Raw genomic sequence first — 23,678 nt, 5'->3', positions numbered from 1 at the left:
TACCATTCTTCCTACCAAAGTGGACCACCTCACACTTGCCAACATTAAATTCCATTTGCCAGTTCCTGGCCCATTCGCCCAGCCTATCTAGATCCTTCTGCAGACTCTCCACACCCTCCGCACAATTTGCCTTTCTTCTTCCAACCAAAGTGCATCACCTCACATTTCTCCGCATTGAACCCCATCTGCCACCAATCGGCCCATTCCATCTTCCTTGTGAAGTTCTCCACCATCCTCTTCACAGTTTACAACACTCCCAAGTTTTGAATCATCCACAAACTTTGAAACTGTCTCCTGCACCAAGATGTAGATGATTAACATAGATCAGGAAATACAAGGACCCCAATACCAACCTTTGGGGAACCCCACTACAAACCTTTCTCTAGCCTGAAAAAAATTCATTGATCGTTACTATAATAAGAGGAAAATATCGCAGATGCTGGAATTTGAAACATAAACTGAAAATACTGGAAAATCTCAGCAGGTCTGACAGCGTCTGTGGAGAGAGCAAAACAAAGTTAACATTTCAAGTCAGGGTCATCCAGACTCGAAACATTGGCTCTATTCTCTCTCCACAGATGCTGTCAGTCCTGCTGAGATATTCCAGTATTTTCTGTTTAGTTGTATTGACCATTACTCTCTGCTTCCTTTTATTCAGCCAATTTTGTATCCACATTGCTACAGTTCTTTTCCTTCCAGGAGTTAAAACTTTTCTCCCAGGTCTATGGTGTGGCACAGTATCAAATGCCCTTTGAAAGCCCATGTACACCACATCAACAGCTTTAAGAGATTGGGAGAGACTGAGCCAGTGGACAAATATTTATCAAATGGGATAGAATGTGGAGAAATGTGAGATTATCCAGTTTGTAGCAAAAACAGAAACACAGAGTATTTCTGAAATGATGAGAGCTGTTTTTGAAGTTTGAGAATGTCCCTAGAAAGGGGGTGGTGCACCGTTCCCGGAAACACACTGCAATACCGGACTGACACGTGGAGTGGACAGAGCAAGCCCCATTCCACCTCCCTGCTCCAAAAATCAATTTAACATATGGTCCCCAGATAAGGGACGTATCAGATATTAAGCTGATAAGAACAGAAAAGTGTTGAACTTCAAAGGGACTCAGGTGTTCCTGTTTATGAATCACTGAAAGCTAACATGCAGCGACAGCAAGCAATTAAGAAGGAAATGGTATGGTGGCCTTTATTTCAAGAGGATTTGAATACAGGAGTAAAGATGTTCTTATGGCAACTATATAGACCACACCTAGAAGATTGTGTGCAGTTTTGTTCTCCTTATCTAAGGAACAGGTCCACAGCAACAGGTCAACAGCAGACGTCATCCCCCTGGCCCTGCACTCAACCCTGGAACACCTAGATAACAAGGACACCTATGTCAGACTCCTGCTAATTGACTACAGCTCAGCCTTCCACACCATTATTCCCACAAAACTCATCTCCAAACTCCGTGGCCTGGGGCTCGGGTCCTCCCTCTGTGACTGGATCCTGAACTCCCTAACTCACAGACTGCAATCAGTAAGGATAGGCAACAACACCTCCTCCAATGATCAGCCTCAACACCAGTGCCCCACAAGGCTGTGTTCTCAGAACTTTATTATACTCCTTACACAACTATGACTGTGCGGCCAAATTCCCCTCCAATTCGATTTTCAAGTTTGTTGACGATGTAGTGGGTTGGATCTCAAACAATGACGAGACAAAGTACAGGAATGAGATAGAGTATCTGGGGAACTGGTGCAGCAACAATAATCTCTCCCTCAATGTCAACAAAACAAAGGAGATAGTCATCAACTTCAGGAAGCGTAAAGGAGAACATGCCCCTGTCTACATCAATGGAGACAAAGTAGAAAGGGTCAAGAGCTTCAAGTTTTTAGATGTCCAGATCACCAGCAACCTGTCCAGGTCCCCCCATGCCAACACTATAGTTAAGAAAGCCCACCAACGCCTCTACTTTCTCAGAAAAGTAAAGAAATTTGACATCAGCTATGACCCTCACCAGCATTTTCAGATGCACCATAGAAAGCATTCTTTCTGGTTGTATCACAGCTTGGTCTGGGCTCCTGCTCTGCCCGAGACCGCAAGGAACTACAAAAGGTCGTGAATGTAGCCCAATCCATCACACAAACCAGCCTCCCATCCATTGACTCTGTCTACACTTCCCGCTGCCTCGGCAAAGAAGCCAGCAACAATTAAGGATCCCATTCCCCGGACATTCTCTCTTCCGCTTTCTTCCTTCAGGGCAAAAGATACAAACGTCTGAGGTCACGTACCAACCGACTCAAGAACAGCTTCTTCCCTGCTGCTGTCAGACTTTTGAATGGACCTACCTTGCATTAAGTTGATCTTTCTCTACACCCTCGCTATAACTGTAACACTACGCTCTGCACTCTCTCATTTCCTTCTCTATGAATGGTATGCTTTGTCTGTATAGTGTGCAAGAAACAATACTTTTCACTGTATGCTAATACATGTGACAATAATAAATCAAGTCAAATCAAAATCAAAGATATACTTGCCACAGAGGAAACACATCAATTCCTGAGATGGAGGGATTGTCCTAATGAGGCAAAATGAGACAGAGGTGCCCTTAATTTGCTGGAGTTTAGAAGAATGGGAGGTGATCTCAATCAAACATACAACAATCTTCAGAGTTTGACAGGGTAGGTGCAGGAAGGATGTTTCTCCGGCTGGGAGGGTGGTGGGGGGGGGGGGGGGGGTGGGGGTGCGGGTGAGGGCTGCTTAGAATCAGGGGATTCAGAATAAGGGGACGGTCATTTAGGTCTGGGATGAGAAGGAGTTTCTTCACTCAGTGGGTGGAGAATCCCTGGAATTCTCAATGCCCCAGGCTGTGGAGAATCTGTCAGTGAGTATGTTCAAGACTGAAACCGATAGATTTCAACACATTAAAAACATCGAGGTATCTGAGAACAGCACAGAAAGTCAATCAGCCACAATCTCATTGATTGGCAGAGCAAGCTCAATGGGCTGAGTGGCCTTCTTCTATTTTTTATGTTCTTAGGTTCCTGACTAATTTGTGTTGAATGGTCTAGTCTCCTGTTTGTATAAACTTGGAGTATAATGTTAGCAAGTGTGAGGTTATCCACTTTGGCAGAAATAATAGTAGGAGGGATTATTATTTAAAAGGCGAAAAGCTGCAGCATACTACGGTGCAGAGGGACCTGGGAGTCCTTGTGCACGAATCGCAAAAACCCAGTCTGCAGGTGCAGCAGGTGATCAAAAAGGCGAATGGGATGCTGGCCTTTATAGCGAAGGGGATAGAATATAAAAGCAGGGAGGTCTTGCTGCGGCTGTACAGGGTACTGATGAGGCCGCAGCTGGAGTACTGTGTGCAGTTTTGGTCGCCGCACTTGCGCAAGGATATTTTGGCCTTGGAGGGAGTGCAGAGGAGGTTCACTAGGCTGATACCAGAGATGAGGGGGTTGGACTATGAAGAGAGACTAAATAGACTGGGTCTGTACTCGTTGAAGTTTAGAAGGATGAGGGGGGATCTTATAGAGACGTATAAGATAATGAAAGGGATGGATAGGGTAGAGATAGAGAGATTCTTCCCACTTAGAAAGGACAGCAGGACCAGAGGGCACAGCCTCAAGATAAGGGGGGGTGCAGTTTAAGAACATAACATAAGAACATGAGAAATAGGAGCAGGAGTGGGCCATCTAGCCCTTTGAGCCTGTCCCGCCATTCAATAAGATCATGGCTGATCTGAAGTGGATCAGTTCCACTTTCCCGCTTTCTCCCCATAACCCTTAATCCCCTTGTTTGTCAAAAACCTATCTACCCGTGACTTAAATATATTTAGCGAGGTAGCCTCCACCACTTCAATGGGCAGAGAATTCCAGAGATTCACCACCTTTTGAGTGAAGAAGCTCCTCCTCAACTCTGTTCTAAACCGCCCCCTCCTTTATCTTGAGGCTGTGCCCTCTAGTCCTGCTGTCCTTTCTGAGCAGGAAGAATCTCTCTACCTCTACCCTATCCATCCCTTTCATTATCTTATATGACTCTATAAGATCCCCCTCATTCTTCTGAACTCCAATGAGTACAGACCCAGTCTATTTAGTCTCTCTTCATAGTCCAACCCCCTCACCTCCAGTATCAGCCTAGTGAACCTCCTCTGCACTCCCGCCAAGGCCAAAATATCCTTGCGCAAGTGCGGCGACCAAAACTGCACACAGTTCTCCAGCTGCGGCTTCACCAGTGCCCTGTACAGTTGCAGCAAGACCTCCCTACTTTCATATTCAATCCCCCTTGCTATAAAGGCCAACATTCCATTCACCTTCTTGATCACCTGCTGCACCTGCAGACTGGGTTTTTGCGACTCATGCACAAGGACCCCCAGGTCCCTCTGCACCGTAGCATGCTGCAGCTTTTCACCCTTTAAATAGTAATCCCTCCTACTATTAGTTCTGCCAAAGTGGATAACCTCACACTTGCTAACATTGTACTCCATCTGCCAGTTTAGATCAGAGTTGAGGAGGAACTTCTTCACTCAAAGGGTGGTGAATCTCTGGAATTCTCTGCCCGTTGAAGTGGTGGAGGCTGCCTCGCTAAATATATTTAAGTCACGGGTAGATAGGTTTTTGACAGACAAGGGAATTAAGGGTTATGGGGAAAAAGCGGGAAAGTGGAACTGATCCACTTCAGATCAGCCATGATCTTATTGAATGGCGGGGCAGGCTCAAAGGGCTAGATGGCCTACTCCTGCTCCTATTTCTTATGTTCTTATGTTTCCTCCATTCCTCCTTTTCTTGAACAGTGAGGTTATGTTTCCTACCGTCCAATCACATGGATTGTTGAAAAAACAAAGAATTCCAGAACATCAAAATAAGTGCACTCAGTAAGCATGTAGCTTCATCTTTTCAAACTATTTGTGGTTGGTGATCCCTGGCGGGGGATTTGTTAAGTCCCATTAATTTCTCCAGTATTATTTTATAACTAACTCTCAGCTTCCTGATTTTCACTGGGAAGCCAGCTGCAGAGTTTAATATCTCTGCATTCCCTTATTCTACGTTCTGCTGTCTCTGCTCCAAAGGGTCCTATCTTTACTCTCACTAATATCTTCCCATTTTATATATCTCTCAAAGTTTGTACAATTTGTTTTGATGTTTCTAGTGATGGTTTGCTCTCATTTTCTCTTTCTTTATCAATGTCTTACTCCTCCTTTGCTAAATTCTAAAATCCTCTCAATCCTCAGCCCTACTGTGCTCTCTGGCAACATTATAATCCTTTTCTTGCCATTTAATGCCCTCATCAGCCAAAGCTGAACTACATTTCTTGTTGCATTTTTATTCCTTAAGGGAATGATTGCAAATTTCAAATTTTTTTAACCATTTGCCTTGTCTTCTTTATCATTGCATCCATTAATCTGATTTCTTAATCCACTCTATCCAACTCTCACCTCATTTCTACATCGAGCCTTGTTTCAGATGTAGCTAAATCATTCTCAAACTCAAGCTGAAATTCTATCATGTTATGATTACTCTTTCCTAGAATCTCCTTCACTTTAATAGCCTGTTCCCTAATTGGTTCCTCAACAGATTGGCCTCTTCAATGCTCCTTAAATCTCTCTGAGACATTTGGTCATCCGGATCAGATTTTTGTTCCCGCACCTGTGAAGCATACTGGACATCTCACTACATTAAAGGTGCTTTCTACATGCTGTGTGTTACATTTCTTCTTGGTGGGGAACTTGGTGCAAGAGAGTCAATTTTACATCCCACTCTGAGTGTAAGGATGAAACCTGTACAAACTGTTCCCTGTGCTAAAGGACAATTATATAAACCTTAAATCCCTGCAACCTCCCCCTGCACCCATCAATTAAACAGAAGAAGCTGTAAGAGGTAACAGCCAATATTATAATACACATATTCACATTAGGTTAGCAATATTATAATATATATTAGCATTTATAATACATTAAACCTGTGCTGTCATCTTGTGGATTGTGTTATTTAATTAAAAGCAGTGAACGCAGAGTGAAATCTCCAAGAGGATCTCCCTCCCCCGAGTCTGATCGTCGCCAACACAGAACCCTGTGTCACTAATGTCTCAAAATCCCCAAGCAGCAGCTGGAAGCTGTGATCCGGGCATTTTCCCAAAGCTTCCCGGTCTTTTCCCATTTCATTTCCAACATTTAGCATTCCCTGTCTCGATCATTGTCATAATCTTTCCACAAACACACACAAACCCACTCCCCCACACACACATCCACCCACACACAAACCCACACAAACACACCCATCCCCCCACACCTTACCCACCAACACACACACATTCACCCATCCACACACACAAAGCCACCCCCTCACATACACACACACCCACACACACACCCACACACAAACCCACACAAACACACCCACCCACCAACACACACACATTCACCCATCCACACACACAAAGCCACCCCCTCACATACACACCCACCTACACACACACCCACACACACACACACCCACCTACACACACACACACACACACACACAAACCCACACAAACACACCCACCCACCAACACACACACATTCACCCATCCACACACACAAAGCCACCCCCTCACATAAACACCCACCTACACACACACACACACACACATACTCACCTACACACACACACAAACCCACCCCCTCACATACACACACACACACACACACACATTCACGTACGTACACACCCACCCACCCACATACCCACCTACACACACCCACCCACCCACACACACTTACCCACACACCCACCCATCGACACCCACACTCAGACTCACACACACACATATACACATACCCTCACAGACACACACAAACACACTCACCCCCCCACACCATACCCACCTACACACACATATATTCACCCATCCACGCACACAAACCCATCCTCTCACATACACACCCACCTACACAAACACACACACACACATTCACCTACACACACATACACACACCCACCCACAAACACTCCCATCCACCCACACCCCACTTTCACACACACACACTCACGCAGTCACATCTTCACACAGACACTCGTACACACACACTCACACACACACACTCACACACACACAGTCACACACACACACTCATCCGCTCACATGTGCACACACATACATAATCATTCATTCACTCGCATATGTACAAGCACACACTTATACATAACACATGTGCACACATACCCATGTGAGTACATACGTCCAAGCATATACACACACCATACATCTCACACACACTCAAACACATACTTACAGTCACTCACACACATACACATACACCCACCCACATACTATCATGTACACATACACACACACCTGTCTCACACACACACACAAACGTACACACACTCTTTCCATCACACACACACAAAAATATTTGCCAAGTAATAATCTAATTTATAACCATCGCCTGCCCATTGTATAATGAAGCTGTGCCCAGGAGATGGGCTGTTTTGTGGAGAGCAGGCTGTGTGGGATTCTCAGCGTTCTGCTCTCTATCCCCCCCTCCTCCCCCTCCCTATCACTTCTGCATCAGTGCATCCGACAGCCCTCTCTCTCTCTCTCTCTCTCTCCAGACTGTGTTGTTCAAATCCGCAGCGGGAGGCTGGCGTATGCTCACAGATCGGGCTGGGTATCTCTGAGCTCAGACTGGGAGCATGTAGCAGAAAGCTGCACTTGATTCTGTGAGTGTGAGGATTTGTGTTCAGAGTCGGGAAGGAGGTGGACAAACCTGGCTTTGACTGGAACATGACACAAACATTGGGACCATCTCAGCACCTGTTTCCCTAACAGCAAGATGGAATACCTCCATGGCTAGGGTGAGTGCTCCTGATTTATTTCCACCTCCTCATCTTCTGGGTGCTCAGAAAACTGTGTCAGCAATTTCAAAGTGAAAAGGAATTGTGGAATTGAGATGAAATGTCAGCTTCTGAACCTTGGGTGAGAACTGCAGCCTTTCTGTACCATCCTAAAAGCAGCAACATCTCTCATGAAGGTCATTAGGTGTGATTTGAAAGGAGTGTATCTGTTAAAGTGGGGATAATCGATACTGCAATCCCTGGACACAATCACTGAAAAACAAAGCATCTAATTCTCCAAAGCCCTTTTCACTGTTTTTCCTGGAATTCCGGGAAATAGTGAGAAGCTGGGATAACTGCTAATTGCCCTGCCTGTTTGTTGAAATGTTTGAAAGGTGAGAATCTGTCAGTGGAGCTTTGATAGAGAGTTCACTCCTACGGTGAATGAACTGTCCAGTCACAGTTGATGGTGCTGGAGAGATTCCTCATTCTGTTAATTATCCCTCATCCTCTGCTCTCCCTCAGGTACAGAGCTGAGTGTGATGGAGGAGCCAGTGCGTGGGCTGGAACAGTATCATTGACAGTTTGAGGGCTTTCCAATGTTGGGTTTCTCAGTTAACAAGAGTCAAGTGCTGGTGAGGAGAAACTTTGAAATCTCAAGTGCCCATTGTTGGATTCCATACACTGTACCATCAAATAATAGAATCGAATCGCACAGGAATCCATTCAGCCCATTGCGCCTGTGTTGGCTTTTTGAGACAGTTATCCAGTTGGAATCTTTCCCCCTTGCCCTACATGGATCTCTCCAATTCCGGTTTGAAAATTATTATTGAATCTGCTTCCACCGCTGTTTCAAGCAGCACCTTTCAGATCACTGACTGAAACACTGCCCTTGTGCAGCCTTTGGTTCTTTTCCCAGTTACATTCAGTCCTTGCCCTCTGCTCAGTGACCTTCTTCCTGACAGGTTCTCCTGATTTACCCAATATTCAGACACTTCTTGATTTGGGGCAGGTTTAATCTCAGTTACACTGAGGGACAGCCCTGACACCACTTGCTGGGGAGGGAAGCAGCTACAACATGACCAGCACCTCCTCTCTGTCTGTGAACTAGAATTAAGCTGTCTTTTTATTTGTTTAAAATCACAGTTCACATGGTCATTAAATCCCAAGGACCAAGGATAGGGGGCGGAGGGGTGGGGGGAATCTCAGTACATTCAGAATCTTTCCCACAGATTTTACCAGCTTGAGTTGCTCGGTATGTCTGGGAATTGTTTAATCAGAACAATCGCCTATTGCCCCCCCTCCAAAACTGCCCACTCCCCCCATTCCCCTCCCATTGCCCCAGGATTGGTTACTCTGTTTGTCTGAAGCTAGTCCAGCATGACCATCATTTCTTTCAATAAGCATTCCCCCAGCACCACTCCCCCCAGCACCACTCCCCCCCAGCCCCACTCCCCCAGCCCCACTCCCCCCAGCCCCACTCCCCCCAGCCCCACTCCCCCAGCCCCACTCCCCCCAGCCCCACTCCCCCGAGCCCCACTCCCCCCAGCCCCACTCCCCCCAGCCCCACTCCCCCCAGCCCCACTCCCCCAGCCCCACTCCCCCAGCCCCACTCCCCCCAGCCCCACTCCCCCAGCCCCACTCCCCCCAGCCCCACTCCCCCAGCCCCACTCCCCCAGCCCCACTCCCCCAGCCCCACTCCCCCCCAGCCCCACTCCCCCCCAGCCCCACTCCCCCCAGCCCCACTCCCCCCCAGCCCCACTCCCCCAGCCCCACTCCCCCCAGCCCCACTCCCCCCCAGCCCCACTCCCCCAGCCCCACTCCCCCCCCAGCCCCACTCCCCCAGCCCCACTCCCCCCAGCCCCACTCCCCCCAGCCCCATTCTCCCCCAGCCCCATTCTCCCCCAGCCCCACTCCCCCAGCCCCACTCCCCCTCCAGCCCCACTCCCCCAGCCCCACTCCCCCAGCCCCATTCTCCCCCCAGCCCCACTCCCCCAGCCCCACTCCCCCCAGCCCCATTCTCCCCCAGCCCCACTCCCCCAGCCCCACTCCCCCCAGCCCCACTCCCCCCCCAGCCCCACTCCCCCCAGCCCCACTCCCCCCAGCCCCACTCCCCCCAGCCCCACTCCCCCAGCCCCACTCCCCCAGTCCCACTCTCTCCCAGCCCCCACTCTCCCCAGCCCCACTCCCCCCCAGCCCCACTCCCCCCAGCCCCACTCCCTCCCTGCCCCACTTCCTCCCTGCCCCACTCCCCCCCCAGCACCACTCTCTCCCAACCCCACTATCCCCCAAGTCCTACTCCCCCAGCCCCACTTCCCCTAGCCCCACTCCCCCCAGCCCCACTCCTCACCAGCCCCATTCTCCCCCCAGCCCCACTCCCCCCAAGCCCCACTCCCCCCAGCCCCACTCCCCCCCAGCCCCACTCCCCCCCAGCCCCACTCCTCACCAGCCCCATTCTCCCCCCAGCCCCACTCCCCCAGCCCCACTCTCCCCAGTCCCACTCTCTCCCAGCCCCACTCTCCCCAGTCCCACTCTCTCCCAGCCCCACTCTCCCCAGCCCCACTCCCTCCCTGCCCCACTTCCTCCCTGCCCCACTCCCCCCCCCCAGCCCCACTCTCCCCAGTCCCACTCTCTCCCAGCCCCACTCTCCCCAGTCCCACTCTCTCCCAGCCCCACTCTCCCCAGCCCCACTCCCTCCCTGCCCCACTTCCTCCCTGCCCCACTCCCCCCCCCAGCACCACTCTCTCCCAACCCCACTATCCCCCAAGTCCTACTCCCCCAGCCCCACTTCCCCCTTCAGCCCTATTCCTTGTACCATTCACTGTGCGTGCTTAATCAGACCATTCACAACTTCCACATTCTACTGGAGACAGAGCTCAGCTTTCAACTCCATCATCACCAACACCACCAGCTGTCTTTATCCCTCCCACAGCTCATCAACTACTGAAACCCTCACCTAATACCACTGAAACTATTCCAATGCTCTCCTGTTTTCTGACTGTCCATAAATGTCAGATTATTTGCTGCCCATATCCTCACCAACAGCAAGTCCCAGTCACCAATCTGCTCGCTGACTGACTCCACCTCTCAGTTCAGAATTGCCTGAATTTTTAAAACTCTCCTCCTTGTTTACAAATCTCTCCATGGCCTCATCCCTATCTCTGTAACCCCATCCATAACCCCCCCAACTCTGTAACCCCCTCCATACTCACTACCCCCCAACTCTGTAACCTCCTCCATACTCACTACCCTCCCTCTGTCTATAACCCCTCCATATTCATAACCCTCTCTATCGCTGTAACTTCCTCCATCTCCTACAGCCCTCCCTATCTCTGTAACCTCCACCAGTTCCCACATTTAGTTGTTGTGGTGTTGTTATTGTAATGTATTGTAATATGTTGTTGTTGCAATGGGTTGTTGTTGTAACATGTTGTTGTAACAGGCTGTTATAACATTGATGTTATAACATATTGCAATATTTGTTGTAATATGCTGTTGTTGTAATGTGTTGTTGTAACATGTTGTTGTAATGCATTGTTGTAAGAATTTGTTGTTGTAATGGGGTGTTATAATGTGTTGTTGTAATATGTTGTTGTAATGTGTTGTAACATTTTGCTGTTGTAATAGGCAGTTGTTGCAATGTGTTGTAATATGTTGTTGTCATAACGTGTTGTTGTTGTTGCTGTGATGGTGTCACTAAGAGGCAGTGAGTTGAACCAGTATCTCGGCAATGGTTTCAGCGCTGTTCTCTCTGTGTGAAACATTAAAACAAGGCTCCATGTTCACTCTCAGTGACAATGCTGCCCTGCTGCTCTGGCCAATTGTTACGCTACAATTAATATCTTCTTTACGAGTATTTGGTCATTATCTCATGGCCATATCTGGGATCTTGCTGTGCACAAAGTGGCTGTGGTATTTCCTGCGGTGAACAGTAACTGCACTTCACAAAGCACTTTAGGTCATGCAGTGTTTGTGAGACGCACTATAGGAATGCGAGAGTTTATTGTCTTTCCCAGAGGCCACTTTCCTGGGCTGATGTTCCCAATGCTTGCCAGACTTTTCCTGAGGGGCTGAGTGGGTTATATGGGTACCTTCCTCCTCCCAATCCACTCCCCCTGCTGATTATCTCCAGCTGCTGGCTCTCTACTCAACAATCCCAGCATCAACATAGGTGGCACAGTGGTTAGCACTGCTGCTTCACAGCTCCAGGGACCTGGGTTCAATTCCCAGCTCGGGTCACTGACTGTGTGGAGGTTGCACATTCTCCTCGTGTCTGCATTGGTTTCCTCTGGGTGCTCCAGTTTCCTCCCACACTCCAAAGATGTGTGGGTTAGGTTAATTGGCCATGCTAAAAATTGCCCTTAGTGTCCTGGGATGCATAGGTTAGAGGGATTAGTGGGTAAATGAGTAGGAATGTGGGGGTGGGGTCAGGGTGGGATTGTGGTCGGTGAAGACTCGATGGGCTGAATGGCCTGTTTCTGTACTGTGGGGTTTCTATGATTTCTATGATCAACACCTCAATCCCAATCCCACAGTCACCCAATCCCAACCTCACACTCACCCAATTCCAACCTCACATTCACTCAATCCTAATCCCAATTTACCCAATCCCAACCTCACACTCACCCAATCCCAACCCCACACTTATCCAATCCCAACCTCACACTCACCCAATCCCAACGCCACACTTACCCAATCCCAACCTCACACTCACCCAATCCCAACCCCACACTTACCCAATCCCAACCTCACACTCACCCAATCCCAACCCCAAATGTCTCCTGTTCACTGTCAGCTGGTTCCTTCCAACCATATGCTGATATAACAGAAACAGTACTTTACAGTCCAGTTAAATTTTCTGTGTGAATTTTATTTTGACAAACTCCTGTATAAGTTTCCTTTCCAACTCCAGATTGCATGAACTAAAGCTATTCCACTGTCCTCACCCAGTGCATCTTTACTGATGTTCTATCAAGTTCCTGACACAGCCTCACTTTCTCAGTGTATTTGTTTAAGATCAATTATAAACTATTGGACAGAAACAATGTGTTGCAGAGAAACTCCACATTAAATTCTACCCAGCAAGGAGGAATACTGCACGTTTGCAGCGAGGAGAGCGATGTTACGGAGTTGTTCATTTAACATTCTCCTCGATATTAATTTTTGATATATCTACTTTTCCAAGTGCTATTGGAGGAAGGAGACTTTAATTCAAGGGAAGATGACATTGTGCAGCTAATCTTTGCTTTCTTACTCTGGCATTGTTAAGCAGTTGTGCAGAGATTGAAGGATTGTCTGGGACTCAAGAGGTGATTCAGATCTTATTCCATTCACTCTTGATGTAATCATGGATCTTATCAGCACCTGCTACAGTTGTAATTATTTGGTCTAAAATTGAATAATAATTGTCACTGTATTAAACTATGATTGTTCAATTTTCTCTGTCACCTGCCTAAGCCCTTTATTACAAAACCTACAATTCCCTCAAATACAACATCTAAATTCCCTTCCAATGTTTCCAATTTCTCCTCTCGCTGCTATACAGCCTGGAGGAGGAAAGCAAGAGAAAAGCTGGCAATAAACTTAGTGCCGATACCCTGCATCATTGTGATTCTGAGACTGAAGTGGATTTTGGGAATGGGAGGTGGGAGAATCGGGATGTTCAGTGCTGTCAGATATCTGCAATGTTGACAGACACTGATGCTCATTTCCACTGCCTGGAAACTTCACTCAACATTCCAAATCTCTGGTCAACGCTGAAGCAGACAGCTTTATAACAGGGACAATGTTCCCTTGAAGCTGCACTTGGTGTGTACACCCAACAGACAAAACCCAACATACAACACAACATATACCACACAACATACAACACCCAACATACTACACACAACATACTACACACAACAGACAACACCCAACATATAACAGCCAACATACAACACGCAACATAGATCACCCCAACATACAACACACAACATACAACACCCAATTTATTATACACAACATACAACACACCAACATGCAACACACCATCCTAACATACAATGCCTGACTTAGAACACAACACAGTGAAAAGAACTCAGCACTACAAAGAAATATCAGGAGAGGCAAAAGATAGGCTGACACCCCATGTAGAGTACTGAGGGAGTGCGGCACTGTGAGAGTCAGTGCTAAGGGAATGCGGCACTGTCAGAGGGTCAGTGCTGAGGGAGTGCCGCAGTGTCAGAGGGTCAGTACTGAGGGAGTGCCGCACTGTCAGAGGGTCAGTGCTGAGGGAGTGCCGCACTGTCAGAGGGTCAGTACTGAGGGAGTGCCGCACTGTCAGAGGTTCAGTACTGAGAGAGTGTAGCACTGTCAGAAAGTCAGTGCTGAGGGAGCGCCGCAGTGTCAGAGGGTCAGTGCTGAGGGAGTGCCGCACTGTCAGAGGGTCAGTACTGAGGGAGTGCCGCACTGTCAGAGGGTCAGTATTGAGGGAATGCTGCACTGTCAGAGGGTCAGTGCTGAGGGAGTGCCGCACTGTCAGAGGGTCAGTACTGAGGGAGTGCTGCGCTGTCAGAGAGTCAGTGCTGAGGGAGTGCCGCACTATCAGACAGTCAGTACTGAGGGAGTGCCGCACTGTCAGAGGGTCAGTACTGAGGGAGTGCCGCACTGTCAGAGGGTCAGTGCTGAGGGAGTGCCGCACTGTCAGAGGGTCAGTACTGAGGGAGTGCTGCGCTGTCAGAGAGTCAGTGCTGAGGGAGTGCCGCACTGTCAGAGGGTCAGTATTGAGGGAGTGCCGCACTGTCTGAGGGTCAGTGCTGAGGGAGTGCCGCACTGTCTGAGGGTCAGTACTGAGGGAGTGCTGCACTATCAGACAGTCAGTACTGAGGGAGTGCCGCACTGTCAGAGGGTCAGTACTGAGGGAGTGCTGCGCTGTCAGAGAGTCAGTGCTGAGGGAGTGCCGCACTGTCAGAGGGTCAGTATTGAGGGAGTGCCGCACTGTCTGAGGGTCAGTGCTGAGGGAGTGCCGCACTGTCTGAGGGTCAGTACTGAGGGAGTGCCGCACTGTCAGCGGGTCAGTACTGAGGGAGTGCCGCACTGTCAGAGGGTCAGTACTGAGGGAGTGCCGCACTGTCAGAGGGTCAGTACTGAGGGAGTGCCGCACTGTCAAAGGGTCAGTGCTGAGGGAGTGCCGCACTGTCAGAGGATCAGTACTGAGGGAGTGCCGCACTGTCAGAGGGTCGGTGCTTAGGGAGTGCCGCACTGTCAGAGGGTCAGTACTGAGGGAGTGCCGCACTGTCAGAGGGTCAGTACTGAGGGAGTGCCGCACTATCAGACAGTCAGTACTGAGGGAGTGCCACACTGTCAGAGGGTCAGTGCTGAGGGAGTGCCGCACTGTCAGAGGGTCAGTACTGAGGGAGTGCCGCACTGTCAGAGGGTCAGTACTGAGGGAGTGCCGCACTGTCAGAGGGTCAGTACTGAGGGAGTGCCGCACTGTCAGAGGGTCAGTGCTGAGGGAGTGCCGCACTGTCAGAGGGTCAGTGCTGAGGGAGTGCCGCACTGTCAGAGGGTCAATACTGAGGGAGTGCTGCACTGTCAGAGGGTCAATACTGAGGGAGTGCTGCACTGTCAGAGGGTCAGTACTGAGGGAGTGCCGCACTGTCAGAGGGTCAGTGCTGAGGGAGTGCCGCACTGTCAGAGGGTCAGTGCTGAGGGAGTGCCGCACTGTCAGAGAGTCAATACTGAGGGAGTGCCGCACTGTCAGAGGGTCAATACTGAGGGAGTGCTGCACTGTCAGAGGGTCAGTACTGAGGGAGTGCTGCGCTGTTAGAGAGTCAATATTGAGGGAGTGCCGCACTGTCAGAGGGTCAGTACTGAGGGAGTGCCACACTGTCAGAGTCAATACTGAGGGAGTGCCGCACTGTCAGAGCGTCAATACTAAGGGAGTGCTGCACTGTCAGAGTCAATACTAAGGGAGTGCTGCACTGTCACAGCAGTAATCTTTCTGATGAGATATTAAATCAAGGTTTTATACCTGCTTTGGGATTGGTGTGAATATGTTGTGGGTGAAGGGAAGGGGATTTCTCTCTGGTGTCCTTGCCAATCTTCACCCCTTAGAGTATATCGCTGTGAACAGTTGATCTGATCATTATCACCGTGCCGTCTGTGGGAGCTAGCTGTGAGCCGATTACAAGTGCGTTAGGACATCTGAAAATTCTGTGAGGTGTTATAGAAACATAAATCTGAATTTTCCTGCCTCTGCTGTTTGGGATTGACAATTTGCTCCTATTGTTGATCAGATGTGAAATGTGAGATTACCCTGCCGGTGGAGTGATTTGCAATTGGTTAGACTCACCTGGAGAGACGATGATATTCTGCAAATTCTATCATCATCGAATCACCTAACTGGAAGGAATATATTCTGGATTTGATTTGAGTGCAGGAAAAGGGAGATGCTGTATAAAATCCTTAGAAAGTTCAGAACTGTATGTTCAATTCAGGGACATATGTGGCAATGCAATGGTTGCTTATTTATTTTCAATGTGTCATTCAGAGTCCAGCCCTCCCTGCCTTGGAAACTCTTCAAAAGCTGCAAGTGATTTCAGAACCAACTGAGGGCCTTCGATTGACCAGCTTTGATTTGATTTATTATTGTCACATGTGTTAACGTATAGTGAAAAGTATTGTTTCTTGTGTGCGATACAGATAAAGCTTACTGTTCAAAGAAGAGGAAAGGAGAGGGTGCAGAATGTAGTGTTCTTGAGTCGGTTGGTACATGACCCTAGGCTTTTGTGTCTTTTCCTCAGCGGAAGAAGGGAGAATGTCTGGGGTGCGTGGGGTCCTTGATTATGCTGGCTGATTTGCCAAGGCAGCAGGAAGTGTAGACAGAGTCAATGGATGGGAGGCTGGTTTGCGTGACAGACTGGGCTGCATTCACGATCCTTTGTAGTTACTTGCGGTCTTAGACAGAGCAGGAGCCATACCAAGTTGTGATACAATCAGAAACAATGCTTTCTATGGTGTACCTGTAAAGGCTGGTGAGTCATAGTGGACATGCCAAATTTCTTTAGCCTGCTGAGAAAGTAAAAGTGTCGGTGGGCTTTCTTAACTATAGTGTTGGCATGGGGGGACCAGGACAGGTTGTTGGCGATCTGGACACCGAAAAACCTGAAACTCTCAACCATTTCCACTTCATCCCTGTTGATGTCGACAGGAGAATGTTCTCCTTTATGGTCCCTGAAATCGATGTCAATCTCCCTCATTTTATTGGCAGTGAGCGAGAGATGATTATCATCGTACCAGTTCACCAGATTCGGTTCATTGGTCAAGGAACTGTCCACCAAGCTGGTGTGCAGACCGGTCCCAGTGTCAGTCCAAACCAGGTAATGGTGACAGAGATCCTTCCCTGTAGTGTAAGTAAATACACAAACATACAGACCCTCGAGGCTGCTCCACCATTCAGTAAGATCAGGGCAATCTGTAACTTTAACCCTAGTTGAGTTTTAAAGACAATGTGACAGTTTGTAGTTGATTCCGGGTGCGCATCCCAAAAAGATTTAGCAACGTCCCCTTTGCACCGTTTGGACTTTCTGTATTTGATAGATAGGATTCACTGATGGATAGACTGATAAGTAATAACCCTTTTCAGAAAGCAGAATAGTGTCACTGTGAGTCCAACTGAATCAAACGGAATCACACCAAGCGACTGTTCTTTGTAAATTCTCCTTCAGAGGAACTTTCCATTGTCTGTACGGAGATGTTACATGTTTGGAAGGGGATGATCAGTGGATTAGCCAGTGTGTATTTCAGGGAAAATTATGTTTAACACATACAGTGGTTAGCACTGCCGTCTTACAGCACCAGGAAATGGGGTTCAATCTAGCCCCTGGTGAATATCTGTGTGGAGTGTGCACATTCTCCCAATGTCTGCATGGGTTTCCTCTGGGTGCTCTGATTTCCTCCCACAGTCTGACTATGTGCGGGTTAGGTGACTTGGCTAAATTAACCCAGAGTAATGGGGGATTAGCAGGGTAAATGCATGTGGTGACGGGGATAGGGCCTGGCTGGGATTGTTGTTGGTGCTGAATGGCCTTCTTCTGCACTGTAGGGATTCTATGATTCCATGATTTGATGAAGTGAGATTTTTGATGAGGTGACAGAGAGGGTTGATAAGGGTAATGGGGTTGATGTAGTGTACATGAACTTCCAGAAGATGTTTGATAAAGTGCCACAAAACAGACTTGTTAGCAAAGTTAAAGCTGGTGGAATAAGAAGATTGCGACAACATGAATGAACTCAGAGACAGGAGAGTATTCATGGACAGCTGTTTCTCAAACGGGAAGAAGATGTACAGTGGGGTTTTCCAGCTCTCAGATTCAGGAGCTCTGTATTTTTGATGCCCTTGACTTGGGTGAAATGGGTGAGGAGTCGCAGAGGGAACTGAATGCAGAAACTTGTAAAGCGAATGATTTTGGCAGGAACATAGAACACAGAAAAACTACAGCACAAACAGGCCCTTCGACCCACAAGTTGCGCCAATCATATCCCTACCTACTACGCTTACCTATAACCCTCAATCCTATTAAGTCCCATGTAGTCATCCAGAAGTCCGTAAAAGACCCTATCAAATTTGCCTCCACCACCACCGACAGCAGCCGATTCCACTCACCCACCAACCTCTGAGTGAAAAACTGACCCCTGACATCTCCTCTGTACCTAAACCTGTGGCCTCTCGTAGCAACCATTTCAGCCCTGAGAAAAAGCCTTTGAGAATCCACCCAATCTATACCTCTCAACATCTTATACACCTCTATCAGCTCACCTCTCATCCTTCGTCTCTCCAAGGAGAAAAGACTGAGCTCCCTCAGCCTATCCTCATAAGGCATGCCACCCAATCCAGGCAACACCCTTGTAAATCGTACACACGGGCACAATCACTCCTGCGCTCAGAGCATGCAGGCACAATCACTCCTGCGCACAGAATACATGAGCCCAATCATTCCCACTCACAGAGCATGTGGGTCCAATCCGCATGGGAGTAATTGAGCCCATGTGCTTCAAGTACAGGAATGATTGGACTTGCGCGTTCCAAGTGTGGGAAGTATGAGGAGAGATGATGTTGGGATATGCTCTGTGTGCGGGAGTAATTGGAACTGCGTGTTCCAGGCGTGGCGGTGACTGGGCCCACGTGTTCCAAGCGTGGGAGTGATTGGGCCCGTGTATTGTTGGCAGGAGTGATTGGGCCCGCATGCTCTGCGCGCGGGACTGATTGGGCTCACGTTCTCTGTGCGCGGGACTGATTTGGCCCGTGTGCTCCATCCGACAGATTGCAAGACCCTACCAAACCCGTAAATTGCAAATCATACCGGGGACATCACAGTTTCCGATTTTCGCCGCTCCTTGCCGGTGATGTAATCAGATACAAGCCCTTCATAGGTTGAACCCAATTTGAATGTATTTGAATAATTTAAATATTGTTCACAAGCCCCTCCTTATTTATTTGTGGTGGGTGGGAGGGGTTTGAGGGGTAGTGGACTTTGGAGCTGGGGATATCAGCTATGGCTGTTTGGGAAGGTCATGGTGGGGTGTGAGAGAGAGAGAGGAAGGGGGATGCTGGTGGTGATTATGAGCAGGGAAAATGCCACCTTTGATCGCAAGTTGGGGAACCCCTCTGTGCTCAGGGTTAGGGTTAAAAAGGCTTTTTTTCCCTCTGATCGGGGCGTCCTTTAAATATGGCCCAGTAAGGATCGCCAAATCCGCAAGATAACCCAGGCACAAGTGCAGGAAAATGGGATTGGCGTGCCTTTAGTGGTAGTTATTGTCGGAACAGACTCGATGGGCTGAAGGGCCTTTTCTGCACTGCATGACTCTGACCCTGAAGACTGAAGGTTTATCTCCAGGACACTAATAAAGAACAAAGTAAATTACAGCACAGGAACAGGCCCTTCGGCCCTCCAAGCCTGCACCGACCATGCTGCATGACTGAACTAAAACCTCCTACCCTTCCAGGGGACCATATCCCTCTATTCCCATCCTATTCATGTACTTGTCAAGACGCCCCTTAAAAGTCACTATCATATCCACTTCCACAACCTCCCTTAGCAACGGGTTCCAGCACCCACTATCTCTATGTAAAAAATGTGGCTCGTACATCTCCTTTAAACCGCCTATCGCACCTTAAATCTATGCCCCCTAGTAATTGACTCTTCCACCCTGGCAAAAAACTTCTGACTATCCACTCTGTTCACGTACCTCAATCTTGTAGACTGTCACCCCTCAACCTCCGTCGTTCCAGTGAGAACAAATGAAGTTTCTCCAATCTCTCCTCATAGCTAATGCCCCCCATACCAGGCAACATCCTGGTAAATCTTTTCTGTACCCTCTCCAAAGTCTCCACATCCTTCTGGAAGTGTGGCGACGAGAATTGAACATTATATTCCAAGTGCGGCCTCGCTAAGGTTCTATAAAGCTGCAACATGCCAATTTTTAAACTCAATACCCCGACCGATGAAGGCAAGCATGCCGTATGCCTTCTTGACCACCTTCTCCACCTGCATTGCCATTTTCAGTGACCTGTGTACCTGTACACCCAGATCCCTCTGCCTATCAATACTCTTAAGGGTTCTGCCATTTACTGTATATTTCCTATCTGTATTAGACCTTCCAAAATGCATTACCTCACATTTGTGGTGAGGCTAATGGTGAGAAATATCCCTGGGAATTGGTACAATTTCCTTGAACAGCAGCTTATTATTGATTACAAATATTGGGACAATAATGTGGTTTGACAAAGTGAGATTGTGTGATCAAACTTCCAGGAATATAATCCAAAGAAAGCTGGCAACTTTGCCTAGCTGGGGGACTGAGCTGATTATTGATAGTCAGTGTGGGTGGGATGGCAATACTTGTGACACCAGTGCAGACTCTGACAAATGTGAGGGAGGGAGTGAGCACTGTGTATTTGGGGATTGGGTGGGTGTCTAATTCTAGTTGCTCTTTCAGATGAGATGTCAGTCGCAGGCCTTGTCTTTGGGTACAGATGGTCTTTAACTCCATCATACTCTTGGAGAAATATCAGGAAATTTTCTTACTGGCTTGGCCAACATTCCTCCCACAACCAGCTTTCCTCAACACCACCGACAAAAGCCAAATGGATACAAAATTGCCTTGATGGCTGAAGACAGAGGGTGGTTGTTGAAAGTTGTTTTTCAAACTGAGACCTGTGACCAGCAGTGTGCCTCAGGGATCAGTGCTGGGTCCACTGTTGTCATTTATATTAATGATTTGGATGAGAATTTAGTCGATATAGTTAGTAACTTGAAAGTGGAGTCACAGGTGGACAGAGTGGTGAAGAAGGCATTTGGCATGCTTGGTTTCATTGGTCAGAACATTGAATACAGGAGTTGGGACGTCTTGTCGAAGTTGTACAAGACATTGGTATGGCCACACTGGAATACTGTGTACAGATCTGGTCGCCTTATTATAGAAGGAATATTATTAAACTAGAAAGATTTCAGTAAAGATTTACTAGGATGCTACAGGGACTTGACAGAATGAGTTATAAGGAGAAGCTAAATAGACTGGGACTTTTTTCTCTGGAGCATAGAAGGCTGAGGGGTGATCTTATAGAGGTCTATAAAATAACGAGGGGCACAGATCAGCTAGATGGTCAATATATTTTCCCAAGGTAGGGGAGTCTACAACTAGAGGGGAGAGATACAAAAAGGTCCAGAGGGGCAATTTTTTCGCACAGAGGGTGGTGAGTGTCTGGAACAAGCTGCCAGAGGTAGTAGTAAAAGCGGGTACAATTTTGTCTTTTAAAAAGCATTTAGACTATTACATGGATACGATGGGTACAGAGAGATATGGGCCAAATGCGGGCAACTGGGACTAGCTTAGGTGTAAAAAAAAAGGGCAGCATGGACAAGTTGGACCGAAGGGCCTGTTTCCATGCTGTAAACCTCAATGATTCTATGACAGTAGATGAATTACGCATAGGACTTGGTACAACTGTGAGATCTTGCTGTGCATATTTGCCTCCCAACACTAACAGCAGTTGCAATGCATGAAGCTGCCCTGAGGTGATGAGGTGCCTTGTGACTCCTGTCTCACTTTGCTGCTTTCAAAGCCTTCCCCAGACAATTCCCTTCATTTTTGTCCTTTCCTGTTTAATTCCTTCTTTCTATCCATTGCTAAAAACTGCTTTGAATTTTTAATAAGCAGTACTCAAAGCCCAAAGCTCCACACTTTTCCAGCCACAATGGAATAGGGTCAAGCAGATCAGAGAATTAAATGAATGGCTCAAACATTGGTGTGGGAAATATCATTTAATGGAAACATAGAAAATGGAAACAGGAGTAGGCCATTCGGCCCTTTGAGCTTCAATAAGATCATAGCTGACTTTTTCATGGACTCTGCTCCACTTACCCGCCCGCTCACCATGATCCTTAATTCCTTTACTGTTCAAAAGTTTATCTATCTTTGCCTTAAAAACATTCAATGAGGAAGTCTCAACTGCTTCACTGGGCAGGGAATTCCACAGATTCACAACCCTTTGTGGGAAGAAGTTCCTCCTCAACACAGTCCTAAATCTCCTTATTTTGAGGCTATGCCCCCTAGTTGTAGTTTCACCCATAAGAACATAAGAACATAAGAAATAGGAGCAGGAGTAGACCATCTAGCCCTTCGAGCCTGCCCCGCCATTCAATAAGATCATGGCTGATCTGAAGTGGATCAGTTCCACTTTCCCGCTTTCTCCCCATAACCCTTAATTCCCTTACCTACCAAAAACCTATCTACCCGTGTCTTAAAAATATTTAGCGAGGCAGCCTCCGCCACATCAACGGGCAGAGAATTCCAGAGATTCACCACCCTTTGAGTGAAGAAGTTCCTCCTCAACTCCGTTCTAAACTGCGCCCCCCTTATCTTGAGGCTGTGCGCCCTAGTCCGCCAGTGGAAACAACTTCCCTGCTTCTATCTTATTTATTCCCTTCATAATCTTATATATTTCTATTAGATTTCCCCTTATTCTTCTGAATTCCAATGAATATAGCCCCAGTCCACTCAGTCTCTCCTCATAAGCCAACCCTCTCAACTCCGGAATCAACCTAGTGAATCTCCTCTGCACCCCCCCCAGGGCCAGTATATCCTTTCTCAAATAAGGAGACCAAAACTGTACACAGTACTCCAGGTGTGGCCTCACCAGCACCTTATACAGCTGCAACATAATCTCGCTGTTTTTAAACTCCATCCCTCTAGCAATGAAGGACAAAATTCCATTTGCCTTCTTAATTACCTGCTGCACCAGCAAACCAACTTTTTGTAATTCATGCACAAGGACACCCAGGTCCCTCTGCACAGCAGCATGCTGCAATTTTTTACCATTTAAATAATAGTCCATTTTGCTGTTATTCCTACCAAAATGGATGACTTCACATTTACCAACATTGTACTCCATCTGCCAGATCCTTGCCCACTCACTTAGACTATCTATATCCCTTTGCAAACTTTCAGCGTCCTCTGCACACTTTGCTCTGCCACTCATCTTAGTGTCACCTGCAAATTTTGACACCCTACATTTGGTCCCCAACTCCAAATCATCTATGTAAATCATAAACAATTACAGTCCCAACACTGATCCCTGAGGCACACCACAAGTCACTAATCGCCAACCAGAAAAACACCCATTTACCCCACTCTTTTCTTTCTGTTAGTTAACCAATCCTCTATCCATGTTAATACATTACCCGCAATACCGTGCACCTTTATCTTATGCAGCAGCCTTTGGTGCGGTACCTTGTCAAATAAGAACATAAGAAATAGGAGCAGGAGTAGGCCATCTAGCCCCTCGAGCCTGCCCCGCCATTCAATAAGATCATGGCT

At 47.8% G+C, this 23,678-nt stretch overlaps 1 protein-coding gene and 1 non-coding gene across 2 annotated transcripts in view; one reads left to right on the top strand and one right to left on the bottom strand.

Moving 5' to 3' along the window:
• Window positions 1–943: 943 nt before the first annotated feature.
• On the bottom strand, window positions 944–1,128 carry LOC145341663 (U2 spliceosomal RNA). The gene has a single exon (XR_013886425.1). It is a non-coding gene; the product is annotated as a U2 spliceosomal RNA (small nuclear RNA).
• Window positions 1,129–7,687: 6,559 nt separating this feature from the next.
• The window catches only part of LOC145341299 (G-protein coupled receptor 22-like), a 131,739-nt gene continuing 115,748 nt past the window's right edge, over window positions 7,688–23,678 (top strand). The window contains exon 1 of the mRNA XM_080186219.1: window positions 7,688–7,838. The gene's annotated coding sequence lies outside the window, so the exon portion shown is untranslated. The remainder of the gene's footprint in view (window positions 7,839–23,678) is intronic.

Source organism: Carcharhinus amblyrhynchos, chromosome 3, assembly GCF_965287045.1.
Source record: "Carcharhinus amblyrhynchos chromosome 3, sCarAmb.v2.hapA, whole genome shotgun sequence".
NCBI lineage: Eukaryota > Metazoa > Chordata > Chondrichthyes > Carcharhiniformes > Carcharhinidae > Carcharhinus > Carcharhinus amblyrhynchos.
Note: the sequence above shows the minus strand (reverse complement) of the source record. Positions and strands in the feature narration are given on the sequence as shown.